Source organism: Mobula birostris, chromosome 13, assembly GCF_030028105.1.
Source record: "Mobula birostris isolate sMobBir1 chromosome 13, sMobBir1.hap1, whole genome shotgun sequence".
NCBI lineage: Eukaryota > Metazoa > Chordata > Chondrichthyes > Myliobatiformes > Myliobatidae > Mobula > Mobula birostris.
This window is the reverse complement of record NC_092382.1, coordinates 56,279,135-56,294,319: the sequence shown is the minus strand read 5'-3', so window position 1 is coordinate 56,294,319 and position 15,185 is coordinate 56,279,135. Positions and strand designations below refer to the sequence as shown.

Sequence of the window (15,185 nt, the reverse complement as noted above, 5' to 3'; positions counted from 1 at the left end):
CCATGCTGGGGAATTTCACCACAAACCCAGCAGGCCCCTACTTCTACCTGTTTGGCATAGGTGTGACAGAGAGACAGAAAGGTGTTAACATGGGTGCCCCCGGATGCTGGGGTGAGCCCTCTCAAAGTCATAAACACGAACACCACTGTTACATACCCGTAACGGTTCAAATGAAGCAGCAGCAATAAATGACATCTGGAGTCTGGTTTTGATGTTCAAACCACTATCTTTATTAGTATCTACTTATAATATAACAACTTAAGCAAGATAATCTAAAGTTAACAGTGTTATGAGTATATATATGTGTAAATGTAACTCCCAAACCATTGAGCTCAGGGAATACCAAGCTTAAAGCTTTTAGATGGTAAAGTATGAAAGTTCAGTTCATCCACAGAATAAATGATGAGAGATATTTGTAATCCAAGGTGAATGTCGAGAGAAGGCAATTACGTCGAATTCCACGGTGGTAAAACAGGCTAACAGTTGCCGTAGATCTTATCCATTGTCGTTCCAAATCCACATTTGAATTATCACCAAACGTAGCTTATCACAGGGGTACCATCTTCAAAGGGAACTACCAACCAGGCAAGGGTGAACACACGGGTGGATACCACATGGCGGAGCAGACTCGATGGGCTGAATGGCCTACTTCTGCACCTTTGTTTTGTGATCTTGTCTTGTGACAAGGTTTTCCTAATCCAGATCCAAAACACAAGGTATTACCGACAGTGATTTCCACAGAATATCCCTTCTCACAAGTGGTTCCCACATAACACACCCGAAACCAGCTAAGGGTTAACAAAAGTGGTAGCCACAGGATGCTCCAACAAAATCCACATATGCAATGTAAACACGCTGTATAGTCAAATAGTTTGCTCTCTCTCTGTCAAACAGGAGCCGAGAAAGCCGACAGCTGACGTCACTCAGGCACTCTCTCCTAAAATGACAGTCCATGGCAAGAAACCGAGAGGTTAATCACACCACTATCAACCAACACATTTTCCTTTAGTCTGAGAGAGTCCTACTACTCAGTTCCTGCAGTAACACGTTTGTAGTCTGTTCGATGTATCCACCGAGATTGCGCCTTCAGTTTCAGAGCCGTGGTAGTGGTCAATAACACCTGATATGGTCCTCTCCACCGAGGTCAGAGTTTCCCTCAATCCCAGTTCTTAATCAGAACAAAATTCCCAGGTTCTATGGTGGGGTAGTCACTCCTCTCTGCGGGGTAGTTCTCTTCCTTGTAAGCCTGTCGTACCTGTGAATGTAATGCTTAGAAAATTTTGGTTAGTTGGCATATATAATTCCCCATCTTTTCCCCGAGGGTATGCGTATCCAATTTTGCTGGTAGACTTTCTGGGAGCAATGGTACACAAGGTCTTGGTCCCCAGGGTGTCCTCATGGGCTGTCCATAAATGATTTCAGCTGGTGACAACCCTGTTCCCCCCTGTGGGGTAACCCTCATGTGCAATAAGACTAACGGTAGGACCTTCACCAAGTGAGTCCAGTCTCTGCTGTTAGTTTGGCCAATTTACTCTTCAGAGTGCCATTGGCTGTTTCCACTATGCCAGCGGCCCGTGGGTGTTGTACACAGTAGAATTGTTGCTTGTTAGCTAGTTCGTTACATACTCCTTTGTTTACTTTTGCCACAAAGTGTAGGCTATTGTCAGAGCTCAGCATCTCTGGCAGGCCGTACCTGGGAGATATTTCCTGTAATAATATCTTCACAACAGTCATAACAGTATTATTAGTAGTTGGAATAGCTTCAATCCATCTACTAAACACATCTATAATAACTAAGCAGTATCGATAGCAATGTACTCTAGGCAATTCAATATAATCAACTTGTAGACATAAAATAGGTCCACCTGTCAAGGGAGTCATACCCGGTGTGCAGGGTACAGGTTACCAACCATTCCCTCCTTTTCTAGGTGTGTTCAATTATGTATATAATCGACCGATATTGGTAAAAACTGTGCAGGAACACAAACCTGTCCCACTGGGTTGATCCAAAAACCTAGATCGGGGTCTTTCTGGCACCCCACCTGGGACCACAGTTTGCGCTCCTCCTCAGAGGCGTCCCCGTGAAAAGTACATACCTCCCGCATGTCTGGCAAACCCATCCTGCTTAAGTCACGGAGGGTTGCTTGACGGGAATCCAAGGAAACTACAACTACCGAGGATTCTGCTGCAATTTTTGCTGTCTTATCTGCTAAAGCATTGCCTTTAGTGACCAGGTCGGACATGTGGGTGTAGGCCGCACATTTAATAATAGCCAAAACTTGAGGTAGCTGTAGAGCGGCATTACTAATGGGGTGGCCAGAGGAAGTCAGGAATTCCCATTTTTCCAGAGAGCCCTGTAGTCATGTGCAACTTCAAATGCATAACGGGAGTCTGTGTTAACGTTCACACTTTAGTCTGTTGCTAGGATACAGGCACGAGTCCGAGCAAACAACTGAGCCTTCTGGGCGGAGACAGCTGCTTCAAAAGAGGCCTGCTCAACTATTTCACTGTCTGTCACTATCGCATAGCCAGAATATCATTTTCCTGTTGGATCCACAAAACAACTTCCATCCTCATAAAACGTTGCCTCGGGCTTGAGGGGGTATTGCGGAATGGATGGGAAAGTCTGTCCTTCCTTCACGGTGATCCGGACAGGGGAGCAGTTGGTGCTGTCAACTTAATGGCCTGAAATTGCCCAGAGATGAGTCTTGAGTTCAGTCAATATTAAAAGAGTGTCTTCAGATGTCCCGTCTTCACCTCCGACTCCTTCCAGTATCGGAGTTGGCCAGTGGCCAAGTCTTGCTAGTCTCGCTCGGTGCTGGAGGCTTGTTTCGTCAAGGTGTTGGCAAGGAACCCTAAGTTCTTTGGCTTGAACCCAGGGCAAACCCTAATGGTGGTATGGGGAACCACCAGACCTGTCTGTGGCCAAAAGGAAATCCGGAACTTCGGCAAGTAATGCACTGCCCTCCCTTCCTTTAACCTCTCCAATCACCGTGACTGGGAACGTCTGTCCCTCGAGGGGTGCATAATATTGGCTTTCCTCAGTTGAGCACCCCGTAGGGTCATAGCACAGAGTCACATGAGAGTTGGCCGCTGGCAGAAGGGGTTCAAATGCAGTGGAGTTCAGATTAAGTTCCCACCACTGGGGGGGGCGGAAACTGGGGAAGCAGTCGATTGTTCGCTAGTACCAGAGTGATACCCTTGTCCATGCATAGAATCTCAACTTCCAACGGACAGAGCAAGTCTCTCCCTGCTAGATTACACCCCTGACTGGTGGTGACTGTAAATGAAACCACACACTGGGTCTCCCTGGAATTCCACCTTCAGTGGCTGAGTATGTGAATACGTACGTTCCGTGCCTTCAGACCCAGACAGAGTGATTGTAGAATCTGATAGCTGGAATCTCTTTTCTGATACTATTTCCTGATTGAGAGTGGTTATGGTTGCCCCCATATCAATCATAAACGGAATTGGAATTCCAGCAACTTGCAATATTACATTGGGCTCTTCCCGAGGGGTGGTACTCATGTTAGGAAGCTTCCTTGCTTGTCAATTTCTGAACACGTTGTTGTCCCCACCTGTCCCTTGGTAGGTTTTTGTTCCCATTTCTGATCCCCAGATATAGCTTGCTCGCGTCCTTCTTCCGCTAACATATTCACTTTTAATATTAGTATATTAGTTCCCTTCGGGGTTGATCAGGATTTGAAAGCCGGGTCCCAATAATATGTCAAAGCTCGTCGCATTCGATTTCGGTCATTATCAGTCTAATCCATGTTATTTGTTTTAATCGTGTTGGCTAACTTAGTTGGTAAGCATTGGAGCAGTAAGGCATTAAACTGGGGGAACGGATTCCCATCATTAAAGGCTTGGTCTCCTGTGAAAGTGCCGTAGCAGGCCACAAATCGCGCTCAATAGTCTTGTCCCGATTCCCCAGGCTTAGGTTTGTGTTAAAGTATTTTAGTGATGTTTGAAGGTTGTTGGAGAGCCCTCTCCAAGGCTTGAATGATCCATTCTGTCTGTTCATTCTCATTAGGGTTTCCCGCCTGTAAATTCTGATAGGTTTGGTATCTCAATTCTGCCTTCCATTTCCACCCCTCATCAGCTGAGAGAATCATGCAGAAGAGACAGAATAAATCTTGTGGGGTCGCATTGTACATTTCTGTAGTACTGCGGACATACTGAGCAAACTGTGCTGGTTTTTCTTTTCTATCTGGGGCCTGATTCATGATCATTATCATTTCTTGAGGCTTCCAGGGTGCAGACAGAGGAATCACTGAGGGTTCTCCCCCCTCCTGCTCGTGGTTTGGGCAGCATTCAGGTGGGCAGTTCATCACAGTCACTGTCCTCAAATAGGGTCGGTATGCCAGACACGGTTTCAGGATCCCTTGTTTCCCTATCAGTTCGAACTTTAGACTGATGTTTCTACCCTTCTCTCCTACCTAGTGCGGCATTGGTTTGCTTACATTGTTTTTCCTGCTCTCATTTTCGGCCCCATTCACCTATTCACGCTCTGCTTTTAGCGTCCTCCAACCTTTGGCGTTCCTACTCCAGTACATACCTCTATCCCTTTGTCACATGCATCATTCCCCCAACATGCTAATAATATACTGCTCCACTTTACATCTACCTTTTCTTTCCATTCCCTTTTTAACAATTTCCACTTCTTTCCACCGTTTTTTTTTCCATATCGAATTTACTGCTTGTTCTCATGAGGTAGTATCCCAGGTTCCCCCCTCCCCCCCAGTGGCCACATTTTGTCCCCAATTTCTTATTCACCACTGCACTCAACATTCGCAAATCCTTTTCCTTGTCTGGAAAACTCTCACACATACTGTGTAGGGCTGCTCCTGGCCCACTCGTGTCAATCGACTGCAGTGGATCCATGTTCTCTTAGTAATTTACCCAGCACAAAGCCTCCTGCTCAATTAACAATCAGATAAATTTACCCAACACACATCAAAGTTGCTGGTGAACACAGCAGGCCAGGCAGCATCTCTAGGAAGAGGTACAGTCGACGTTTCGGGCCGAGACCCTTCGTCAGGGTCTCTATATAAAATTCACTGTACACATGTTGTCACTGGGTATAAAAATGCACAGTACAAGATTTATGTGCACACTGGTCATTACAAATTAGAGAGGACATTGGTGGGACGGTGGGGAGACCTCCAGTATCCCTGATGCCCTCACCTACAAGATATGCATCCAGCTGCAGCTTGTAACCCTGCACGTTAAGGAGTTGGAACTTGAAATGGATGAATTCCTGATCATCCAGGAGTTGGAGGGGTTGATAAATATGACATGAAGAGAGGTGAGTTACACCCAAGGTGCAGGACACATGATACTGGGTGAGAGTCAGGAAGAGAATGAGTTTAAATAGCCATTGCAGAGTACTCTTGTTGCTAACCTGCACAACAACAGTTGGACCACTTTAGAAGCTGTTGGGGGGGATTACCTGCCAGAGGAAAGTCAGAGGCATGATAGGGGATTCGTTAGTTAGGGGAACAGAACAAGAGGGGAGTAATATCCCAGTGGTAAGGCTTGCTTGTGCTCGTGTGGGGGGAGAGGGTGATGTGGTTAAAGTAAGTTGTAGGAGGAATGGGAGCCAGACTGCGAGGACAGATAGTGGAGAGGGTGAATTGAATTGAATTGACTTTATCACATACATCCTTCATATACATGAGGAGTAGAAATCTTTATGTTACGTCTCCATCTAAATATAGTAATTTATAATAAATAGTTTGTACATAGGACAGTCCATGTAACATAAAAATGCAATTGTATCAGCATGACTTAATCAGTCCGATGGCCGGGTGGAAGATGATATCCTGGATCCTGTTTGTCCTTTGCTGTGGTACCGTTTCCTGGATGATAGCAGCAGGAACAGTTTTTGGTTGTGGTGAATTGGGTCTCTCAATATCCTTTCGGCCCTTTTTACACACCTATTTCTGTAAATGTCCTGAATAGTGGGAAGTTCACATCTACAAATGTGCTGGGATGTCTGCACCACTCTCTGCAGGTTCCGGCGATTCAGGGAAGTACAGTTCCCATACCAGGCAGTGATGCAGCCAGTCAGGATGCTCTCAATTGTGTCCCTGTAGAAAGTTCTTAGGATTTGGGGTCCCATCCCAAACTTCTTCAACCATCTGATGTGAAAGTGGTGCTGTTGTGCTCTTTTCACAACACAGCCGGTATGTACAGACCATGTGAGATCCTTGGTGATATTTATGCCAAGGAACTTAAAGCTGTTCACCCTCTCAACCCCAGATCGATTGATGTCAATAGGGGTTAGCCTGTCTCCATTCCTCCTGTCATCCACAATCAGCTCCTTTGTTTTTGTGACAATGAGAGAGAGTTTGTTTTCTTGACACCAGTCAGATGTTGTTCAGACCTCACATAGAGTCAGCAATCAAATGATTGAGTGTGGTGCGATGAATGTGCTGAGCTGTGTATATCACAATGCAGGAAGCATTGTAGGAAAGCCAGATGAGCTCAGGCAGGGAATTATGATGTTGTAGCCATTACTGGGACTTGGTTGCACCCAACAGTCTGAGGGATTTAGAGGAACAAAGTTGTAGAGAGATCGCAGACCATGCCAAGAAACAAAAGTTGATTCAGTAAGTGATTTTAACTTTCCATATATTGACTGGGACTCCCATACTGTAAAAGGGGGAAGAGTTTGTCAAATGTGCTCTTGATCACTACGTAGAATTCCTGACATTGAAGTGTGCAATAAGCTGTTAGGAAATGACCCAGGGCTGGTGACAGAAATTAGTGATCTTTTTTCTTTTTTAATCTTTTTATTAATTTTCAAGTTCATAAACATAATAACAATAGTGATACAAAGATTGGAATTACCTTATTGTTATTAAACATATACAAAAAATACTACAAATAGTCCAAGTGTAATAGACTTCCAAACTCTCGATATAGTCAATCATGAAGAAAAAAGAAATGAGAAGAAAATGATATTGCAAAAAAACCCAAAAAACAAAAAAAAAGAAATAGAACTAATTGCTAAACCCTAAAAAAAGCAAACAGAACAAAACAAGGTTGAACCAATATATTAGATCGAATACATTCATTAATGTCGTCAACTACGCTCCTCTATTCACATATTCTAAGTTAATAAAAAGGATTCAGAAAAGGTCAAACTACATCATATGAAAATGTTGAATAAATGGCTTCCAAGTCTCTTCAAATTTAACCGAAGGATCAAACATAGAAACATAGAAAATAGGTGCAGGAGTAGGCCATTCGGCCCTTCGAGCCGGCACCGCCATTTACTATGATCATGGCTGATCATCCGACTCAGAACACCGCCCCAGCCTTCCCTCCATACCCACTGACCCCCGTAGCCACAAGGGCCATATCTAACTCCCTCTTAAATATAGCCAATGAACTGGCCTCAACTGTTTCCTGTGGCAGAGAATTCCACAGATTCACCACTCTCTGTGTGAAGAAGTTTTTCCTAATCTCAGTCCTAAAAGGCTTCCCCTCTATCCTCAAACTGTGACCCCTCGTTCTGGACTTCCCCAACATCGGGAACAATCTTCCTGCACCTAGCCTGTCCAATCCCTTTAGGATCTTATACGTTTCAATCAGATCCCCCCTCAATCTTCTAAATTCCAACGAGTACAAGCCCAGTTCATCCATTCTTTCTTCATATGAAAGTCCTGCCATCCCAGGAATCAATCTGGTGAACCTTCTCTGTACTCCCTCTATGGCAAGGATGTCTTTCCTCAGATTAGGGGACCAAAACTGCACACAATACTCCAAGTGTGGTCTCACCAAGGCCTTGTACAACTGCATTAGTACCTCCCTGCTCCTGTACTCAAATCCTCTCGCTATAAATGCCAGCATACCATTCGCCTTTTTCACCGCCTGCTGTACCTGTATGCCCACTTTCAATGACTGGTGTATAATGACACCCAGGTCTCGTTGCACCTCCCCTTTTCCTAATCGGCCACCATTCAGATAATAACCTGTTTTCCTATTTTTGCCACCAAAGTGGATAACTTCACATTTATCCACATTAAATTGCATCTGCCATGAATTTGCCCACTCACCCAACCTATCCAAGTCACCCTGCATCCTCTTAGCATCCTCCTCACAGCTAACACTGCCACCCAGCTTCGTGTCATCTGCAAACTTGGAGATGCTGCATTTAATTCCCTCATCCAAGTCATTAATATATATTGTAAACAACTGGGGTCCCAGCACTGAGCCTTGCGGTACCCCACTAGTCACCGCCTGCCATTCTGAAAAGGTCCCGTTTATTCCCACTTTTTGCTTCCTGTCTGCTAACCAACTCTCCACCCACACCAATACCTTACCCCCAATACCGTGTGCTTTAAGTTTGCACACTAATCTCCTGTGTGGGACCTTGTCAAAAGCCTTCTGAAAATCCAGATATACCACATCCACTGGTTCTCCCCTATCCACTCTACTAGTTACATCCTCAAAAAATTCTATGAGATTCGTCAGACATGATTTTCCTTTCACAAATCCATGCTGACTTTGTCCGATCATTTCACCATTTTCCAAATGTGCTGTTATCACATCCTTGATAACTGACTCCAGCAGTTTCCCCACCACCGACGTTAGGCTAACCGGTCTATAATTCCCCGGTTTCTCTCTCCCTCCTTTTTTAAAAAGTGGAGTTACATTAGCCACTCTCCAATCCTCAGGAACTAGTCCAGAATCTAACGAGTTTTGAAAAATTATCACTAATGCATCCACTATTTCTTAGGCTACTTCCTTAAGCACCCTGGGATGCAGACCATCTGGCCCTGGGGATTTATCTGCCTTCAATCCCTTCAATTTACCTAACACCACTTCCCTACTAAAATGTATTTCGCTCAGTTCCTCCATCTCACTGGACCCTCTGTCCCCTACTATTTCTGGAAGATTATTTATGTCCTCCTTAGTGAAGACAGAACCAAAGTAATTATTCAATTGGTCTGCCATGTCCTTGTTCCCCATAATCAACTCACCTGTTTCTGTCTGCAGGGGACCTACATTTGTCTTTACCAGTCTTTTCCTTTTTACATACCTATAAAAGCTTTTACAGTCCGTTTTTATGTTGCCTGCCAGTTTTCTCTCATAATCTTTTTTTCCCCTTCCTAATTAAGCCCTTTGTCCTACTCTGCTGAACTCTAAATTTCTCCCAGTCCTCAGGTGAGCCACTTTCTCTGGCTAATTTGTATGCTGCTTCTTTGGAATTGATACTATCCCTAATTTCTCTTGTCAGCCACGGGTGCACTACCTTCCTTGATTTATTCTTTTGCCAAACAGGGATGAACATTTGTTGCAGTTCATTCATGCAACCTTTAAATGCTTGCCATTGCATATCCACCCTCAATCCTTTAAGTGTCATTTGCCAGTCTATCTTAGCTAATTCACGTCTCATACCTTCAAAGTTACCCCTCTTTAAGTTCAGAACCTTTGTTTCTGAATTAACTATGTCACTCTCCATCTTAATGAAGAATTCTACCATATTATGGTCACTCTTACCCAAGGGGCCTCTCACGACAAGATTGCTAATTAACCCTTCCTCATTGCTCAAAACCCAGTCCAGAATAGCCTGCTCTCTAGTCGGTTCCTCGACATGTTGGTTCAAAAAACCATCCCGCATACATTCCAAGAAATCCTCTTCCTCAGCACCTTTACCAATTTGGTTCACCCAATCTACATGTAGATTGAAGTCACCCATTATAACTGCTGTGAGAGGCGCACCGCTTCCAGGGTCTCCTTACTTCGAGTGTCGTGTGTGTCCTGCCTTAGCGAACCTGTCCCTTTTTATCCCCCTGCTGGGGTATCGCCTGTCCATCACTTCAAACAGTTCAGGGTTCAAAGGGGGAGCCGCTCTAGACAGCTCTCCCTCCCGTCCCTTCATTAACATCTCCAGATGCTGCTTCATTGTTCCTTATCTCTCCTTCACCTGAGGACAGGTGGCAGACCAACTGCTGATGCCACTGATGCTAACCCAGGCCAGCAAACATCTTAATTTATGTGTATTCTCGTCACAACACTCAAACACATTTAGATTAATGCCACTGAGATCATAGTCATAGTCATAGTCATACTTTATTGATCCCGAGGGAAATTGATTTTCGTTACAGTTGCCCAACCAAGAATAGAGTATAAATATAGCAATATAAAACTGCAAATAATTAAATAGTAATATTTAAATTATGCCAGGAAATAAGTCCAGGACCAGCCTATTGGCTTAGGGTGTCTGACACTCCAAGGGAGGAGTTGTAAAGTTTGATGAACACAGGCAGGAATGACTTCCTATGGAGCTCTGTGCTGCATCTCGGTGGAATGAGTCTCTGGCTGAATGTACTCCTGTGACCACCCAGTACATTATGTAGTGGATGGGAGACGTTGACCAAGATGAAATGCAACTTGCACAGCATCCTCCTTTCAGACACCACCGTGAGAGAGTCCAGTTCCATCCCCACAACATCACTCGCCTTACGAATGAGTTTGTTGATTCTGTTGGTGTCTGCTACCCTCAGCCTGCTGCCCCAGCTCACAACAGCAACCATGATAGCACTGGCCACCACAGACTCGTAGAACATCCTCAGCATTGTCCGGCAGATGTTAAAGGACCTCAGTCTCCTCAGGAAATAGAGACGGGTCTGACCCTACTTGTAGACAGCCTCAGTGTTCTCTCACCAGTGCAGTTTATTGTCAATTCGTATCCCCAGGTATTTGCAATCCTCCACCATGTCCACACATACCTGGATGGAAACAGGGGTCACCGGTGCCTTATCCCTCCTCAAGTCCACCACCAGCTCCTTAGTGTTCTTCACATTAAGCTGCAGATAATTCTGCTCACACCATGTGACAAAGCTTTCTACCGTAGCCCTGTACTCAGTCTCATCTCCCTTGCCGTTGCATCCACCTATGGCAGAGTCATCAGAAAACTTCTGAAGATGGCAAGAGTCTGTACAGTAGTAGATCAGAAGGAGGAAGAGCTATAACAGACATTTAAAAAAAATCAACCAACTACCTGATAATATTTCTAAAGTATATATTTTCATACAAAATAAAAAGGATTCAGCACTCCATGCAGGTATATGCAATTCTGATAAGAAATACAGACCAGAAAACTTAAATGAGAGGCCAACTCAGAGAAATGAATCATCACTATGGAAGAAAATATTAACCGGTGGAATGAGTATAACCCTCCATGGGAGGCATCTCAATGATCTCAGCAGACTAGCTGGTGACAAGGAAGTATAGAGAGCCCGACTCAGAGTTGGAGACTTCTTCCCAGAAACAGGGTTTCCTTGGGGAAATACAGGTCAAGGTGGTTAACATTCTCAAACATTAAAAAAAAAAATCTTCGGCTGTCCATCAATTTTCGATGATGACTGCTGCATGGGCAAGGTTGTATGGAAGACCGGCAGTTGCCCATGCTGCAAGTCTCCCCTCTCCACGCCCCTGATGTTGTCTAAGGGAAGGGCACTAGGACTCATACAGCTTGGCACCAGTGTCGCCGCAGAGCAATGCGTGGTTAAGTGCCCTGCTCAAGGACACAACACGCTGCCCATATGAGGCTCGAACTAGCCACCTTCAGATCACTGGACCGATGCCTTAACCACCATGGCATGTACCACACATATATCAAAACTACATAAAAGACAAACAGACAAGGCAATAAATGCAGAAAATGCCAAGAGAAACCAGACACAATCCGACACATTCCAGAATCCTGCAGCAGCTTAACTCAATCTGATTACTTACAAAGGTAAAATCAAGTGGCAAACATCATTCACCAAAGTCTTGCTTTAAAATACAAACTCATGAATGACCACCTAAACTTCATTAAGGTACCATAAATTCAAGCCTGGTTCAGCTTTAGAGTCAAAATCTTACAAATTTTATGATAATAAATACAGTGTTACATATAGGACAATCCATAATAACCATCCGGATATAATATTACAGGATAAACAAGCAGGAACAACTCCCTCAATAGATATAACCATCCCAACTCACACATGTTCCTCGAACAAAGGAGCACCTCACAACAGGCATTGCTTGTGTCATCAGTCAGACAACCAAATTGTTTTCTCTGTCAATCAGCTTCCAAATGTTGCTACGCTCTCATTCGTTACCACGCCCCGCTGCTGATTCCCTTCTCCTCATCATACGTTCTTACCCCGACCATCGTCTAGAGCCCCAAACTCTGCCCTGTGCAGACCTGCCTCTGGTTTCTGACCCTGCTTTGTTGAACATCCAACTAATGGTTTCCCATTCTGCTTTCAGACTTTAGAGGACAGTGGTGTTTTCTAACAGCCCTTTAGAAGCAGGGAAAATGACCCATGATGTGGAAATGAGCCGTGATGAAGGAGGTTAACTACCAATGTTATTCTTCCTCAGCAGAGAGATTAGAGGGACGAACAACATCTCAGACAGAACTGCAGTCAGATCGACTTCTTCAGTCTGCAGAAAATTCAAGGGAAACCTCTTCACCCACAGAGTGGTGACTGTTTGGAGCCCATCACCACAGGAAGAGTGAGAGGGGAACAACTAGGGAGGATTTAAAAGGACCGTTGTGGAACAGAATCACTGGCAGGGTCCAGCCGGCCTGAATTGACTCTCTATTGTACACTAGGTGTGTTATAAATTCACTAGTACCAAAGACAGTGTTTAAAATAGAACTGATTTGTTTGTCCGAGATCCAGAATATTAAACTCCAGTCTCATTAAAGGTGAATATGCAGCAGAAGAAACTCCTCCCATGCCCAGTGACCAGGGTGCAGAACTGGGTGTGGTGAGCAGCAGCAATAATTGCAGAGTTCAGCTCCAACAGTCACTCTCGAAATTGCATTAAGCAACGGTGATGGACAAATATCCAGCATGCAGCTTATTGAAACTTTCTCCCCGGTGTGAACCCGGTAGTGTGTCACAAGTGTAACACGCTGTAGGGTTTCACTGCTAAAGTAACGGCCTCTCAGCAATGTTTCACTGCTGAGGTAATGGTTTCTCTGTAGCAGCAATGCTTAGGTTATGACTAGAGATAACAGGGTTTTGGAGTTCGGTCTTTTGCCAGGGGTAGATAAAAAGATGCGAACAGAGAGCCTTTTGCTTTTTTTTTTTTGTTGTTTTATTTTCTTTACAAACCATATAGTCAAAGTAAGAATTATAAGGCTCAATCGTTTAATCACATATTGTGTACTGTTTGTTATTTCGGGGTACTGATTTGTAACAGGGGACACATCACGCAGCATACACCCAAACGAGATTTCTTAAGTCTGGCTGGGCTGGGGGGCAATTACCCCCTATATTAACCTGCTAGCCAACCGATAGATAACTGAATGAATTCCTTCCGACATTCACAGCAGGTGAACGGCCTCTCCTCAGTGTGAACTTAATGATGCACATTTGGTTGATTTGGTTGAGAGAATCTCTTCCCAATGTCTGAGCAGGTGATCGGCCTCTCTCCAGTGTGATTTCTCTGGTGTCTCAGTAGATGAGATGACTGAATGAATGCTTTCCCGCAGACTGAGCAGGTGAAAGGCTTTTCACCAGTGTGAACTCGATGATGTAGCTTCAGATTAAATGACCTAATGAATCCCTTCCCACAGAATGAGCAGGCGAACGGCCTCTCCCCTGTGTGAACTCGCTGATGTACCATCAGTTGAGATGACTGAGTGAATCCCTTACCACAGTCTGAGCAGGTGAATGGCCTCTCTCCGGTGTGAACTCGTTGATGCAGCTTCAGATTAAATGACCTAATAAATCCCTTCCTACAGACTGAGCAGGTGAACGGCCTCTCCCCTGTGTGAACTCGCTGATGTACCTTCAGTTGAGATGATGAAGTGAATCCCTTCCCACAGTCTGAGCAGGTGAAAGGCTTTTCTCCAGTGTGAACTCGCTGATGTACCTTCAGTTGAGATGACCAAGTGAATCCTTTCGCACAGTCTGAGCAGATGAACGGCCTCTCCCCAGTGTGAACTGACTGGTGTGCTTGTAGGCCAGATAACTGTGCAAATCCCTTCCCACAGTCTGGGCAGGAGAATGGCCTCTCTCCAGTGTGAACTCGCTGATGTACCTTCAGTTGAGATGATTCAGCAAATCCCTTCCCACAGTCTGAGCAGGTGAATGGCCTCTCCCCTGTGTGAACTCGCTGATGTACCTTCAGTTGAGATGACCGAGTGAATCCCTTCCCACAGTCTGAGCAGGTGAACGACCTGTCCCCAGTGTGAACTGACTGGTGTCTCAGTAACTGAGATGACAAAGTGAATCCCTTCCCACAGTCTGAGCAGGTGAACGGCCTGTCCCCAGTGTGAACTGACTGGTGTGCTTGTAGGCTAGCTAACTGTGTGAATCCCTTCCCACACAATGAGCAGGAGAATGGCCTCTCTCCAGTGTGAATTCGCTGATGTAACTTCAGTTTGGTTGAGCAAGTGAATCCCTTCCCACAGTCTGAGCAGGTGAATGGCCTCTCTCCGGTGTGAACTGACTGGTGTCTCAGTAACTGAGATGACTGAGTGAATCCCTTCCCACAGTCTGAGCAGGTGAATGGCCTCTCTCCGGTGTGAACTGACTAGTGTCTCAGTAACTGAGATGACGAAGTGAATCCCTTCCCACAGTCTGAGCAGGTGAATGGCCTCTGTCCAGTGTGAACGCGCTGGTGAGCCATTAGGTCAGATGACCAAGTGAATCCTTCACCACAAATTCAGCAGACAACCAGCCTCTACCCACCGTGAACTGACTGGTGTGTCCACAGGTGGGAAGACTGACTGAATCCCTTCTCACACACAGAACAGGTGAATGGTCTTGTCCCAGAGTGAACTTGCTGATTGAATCTATTCCCAATGTCTGAACAGATGAATGAGTCCCCCGCTGTGTCAAATGACAGGCATGCCAGTCGGTCAGATGATTGAGTGAATCCCTCCGCACAGTCTGAGCAGGAAGGATGATCGAGTGAATCCCTTGCTCCACTTCTTAAATATCTGGACAGAGACAGCAAAACTGGTGTGTTTTGTTCGAGGTTCCCGTAGACAAATTTCTTGTCATTTTTAACCTGTAAAAAGATTTACAAAATCCATCAATGTTTGTAGGACAATATATCAGATGCGATCACTTGAGTTGCCAAGGTCTGATCTGGCATCACATTGTTACAGTGAAGTTTAACCCAAGTTGGAGAGAGATATCATCTTATAACTG

At 44.9% G+C, this 15,185-nt stretch overlaps 1 pseudogene; it reads right to left on the bottom strand.

Annotated features, from left to right (window-relative positions):
* The window catches only part of LOC140207945 (uncharacterized), a 190,888-nt pseudogene extending 176,230 nt beyond the window's left edge, over positions 1-14,658 (bottom strand).
* Between the last annotated feature and the right edge of the window lie 527 nt (positions 14,659-15,185).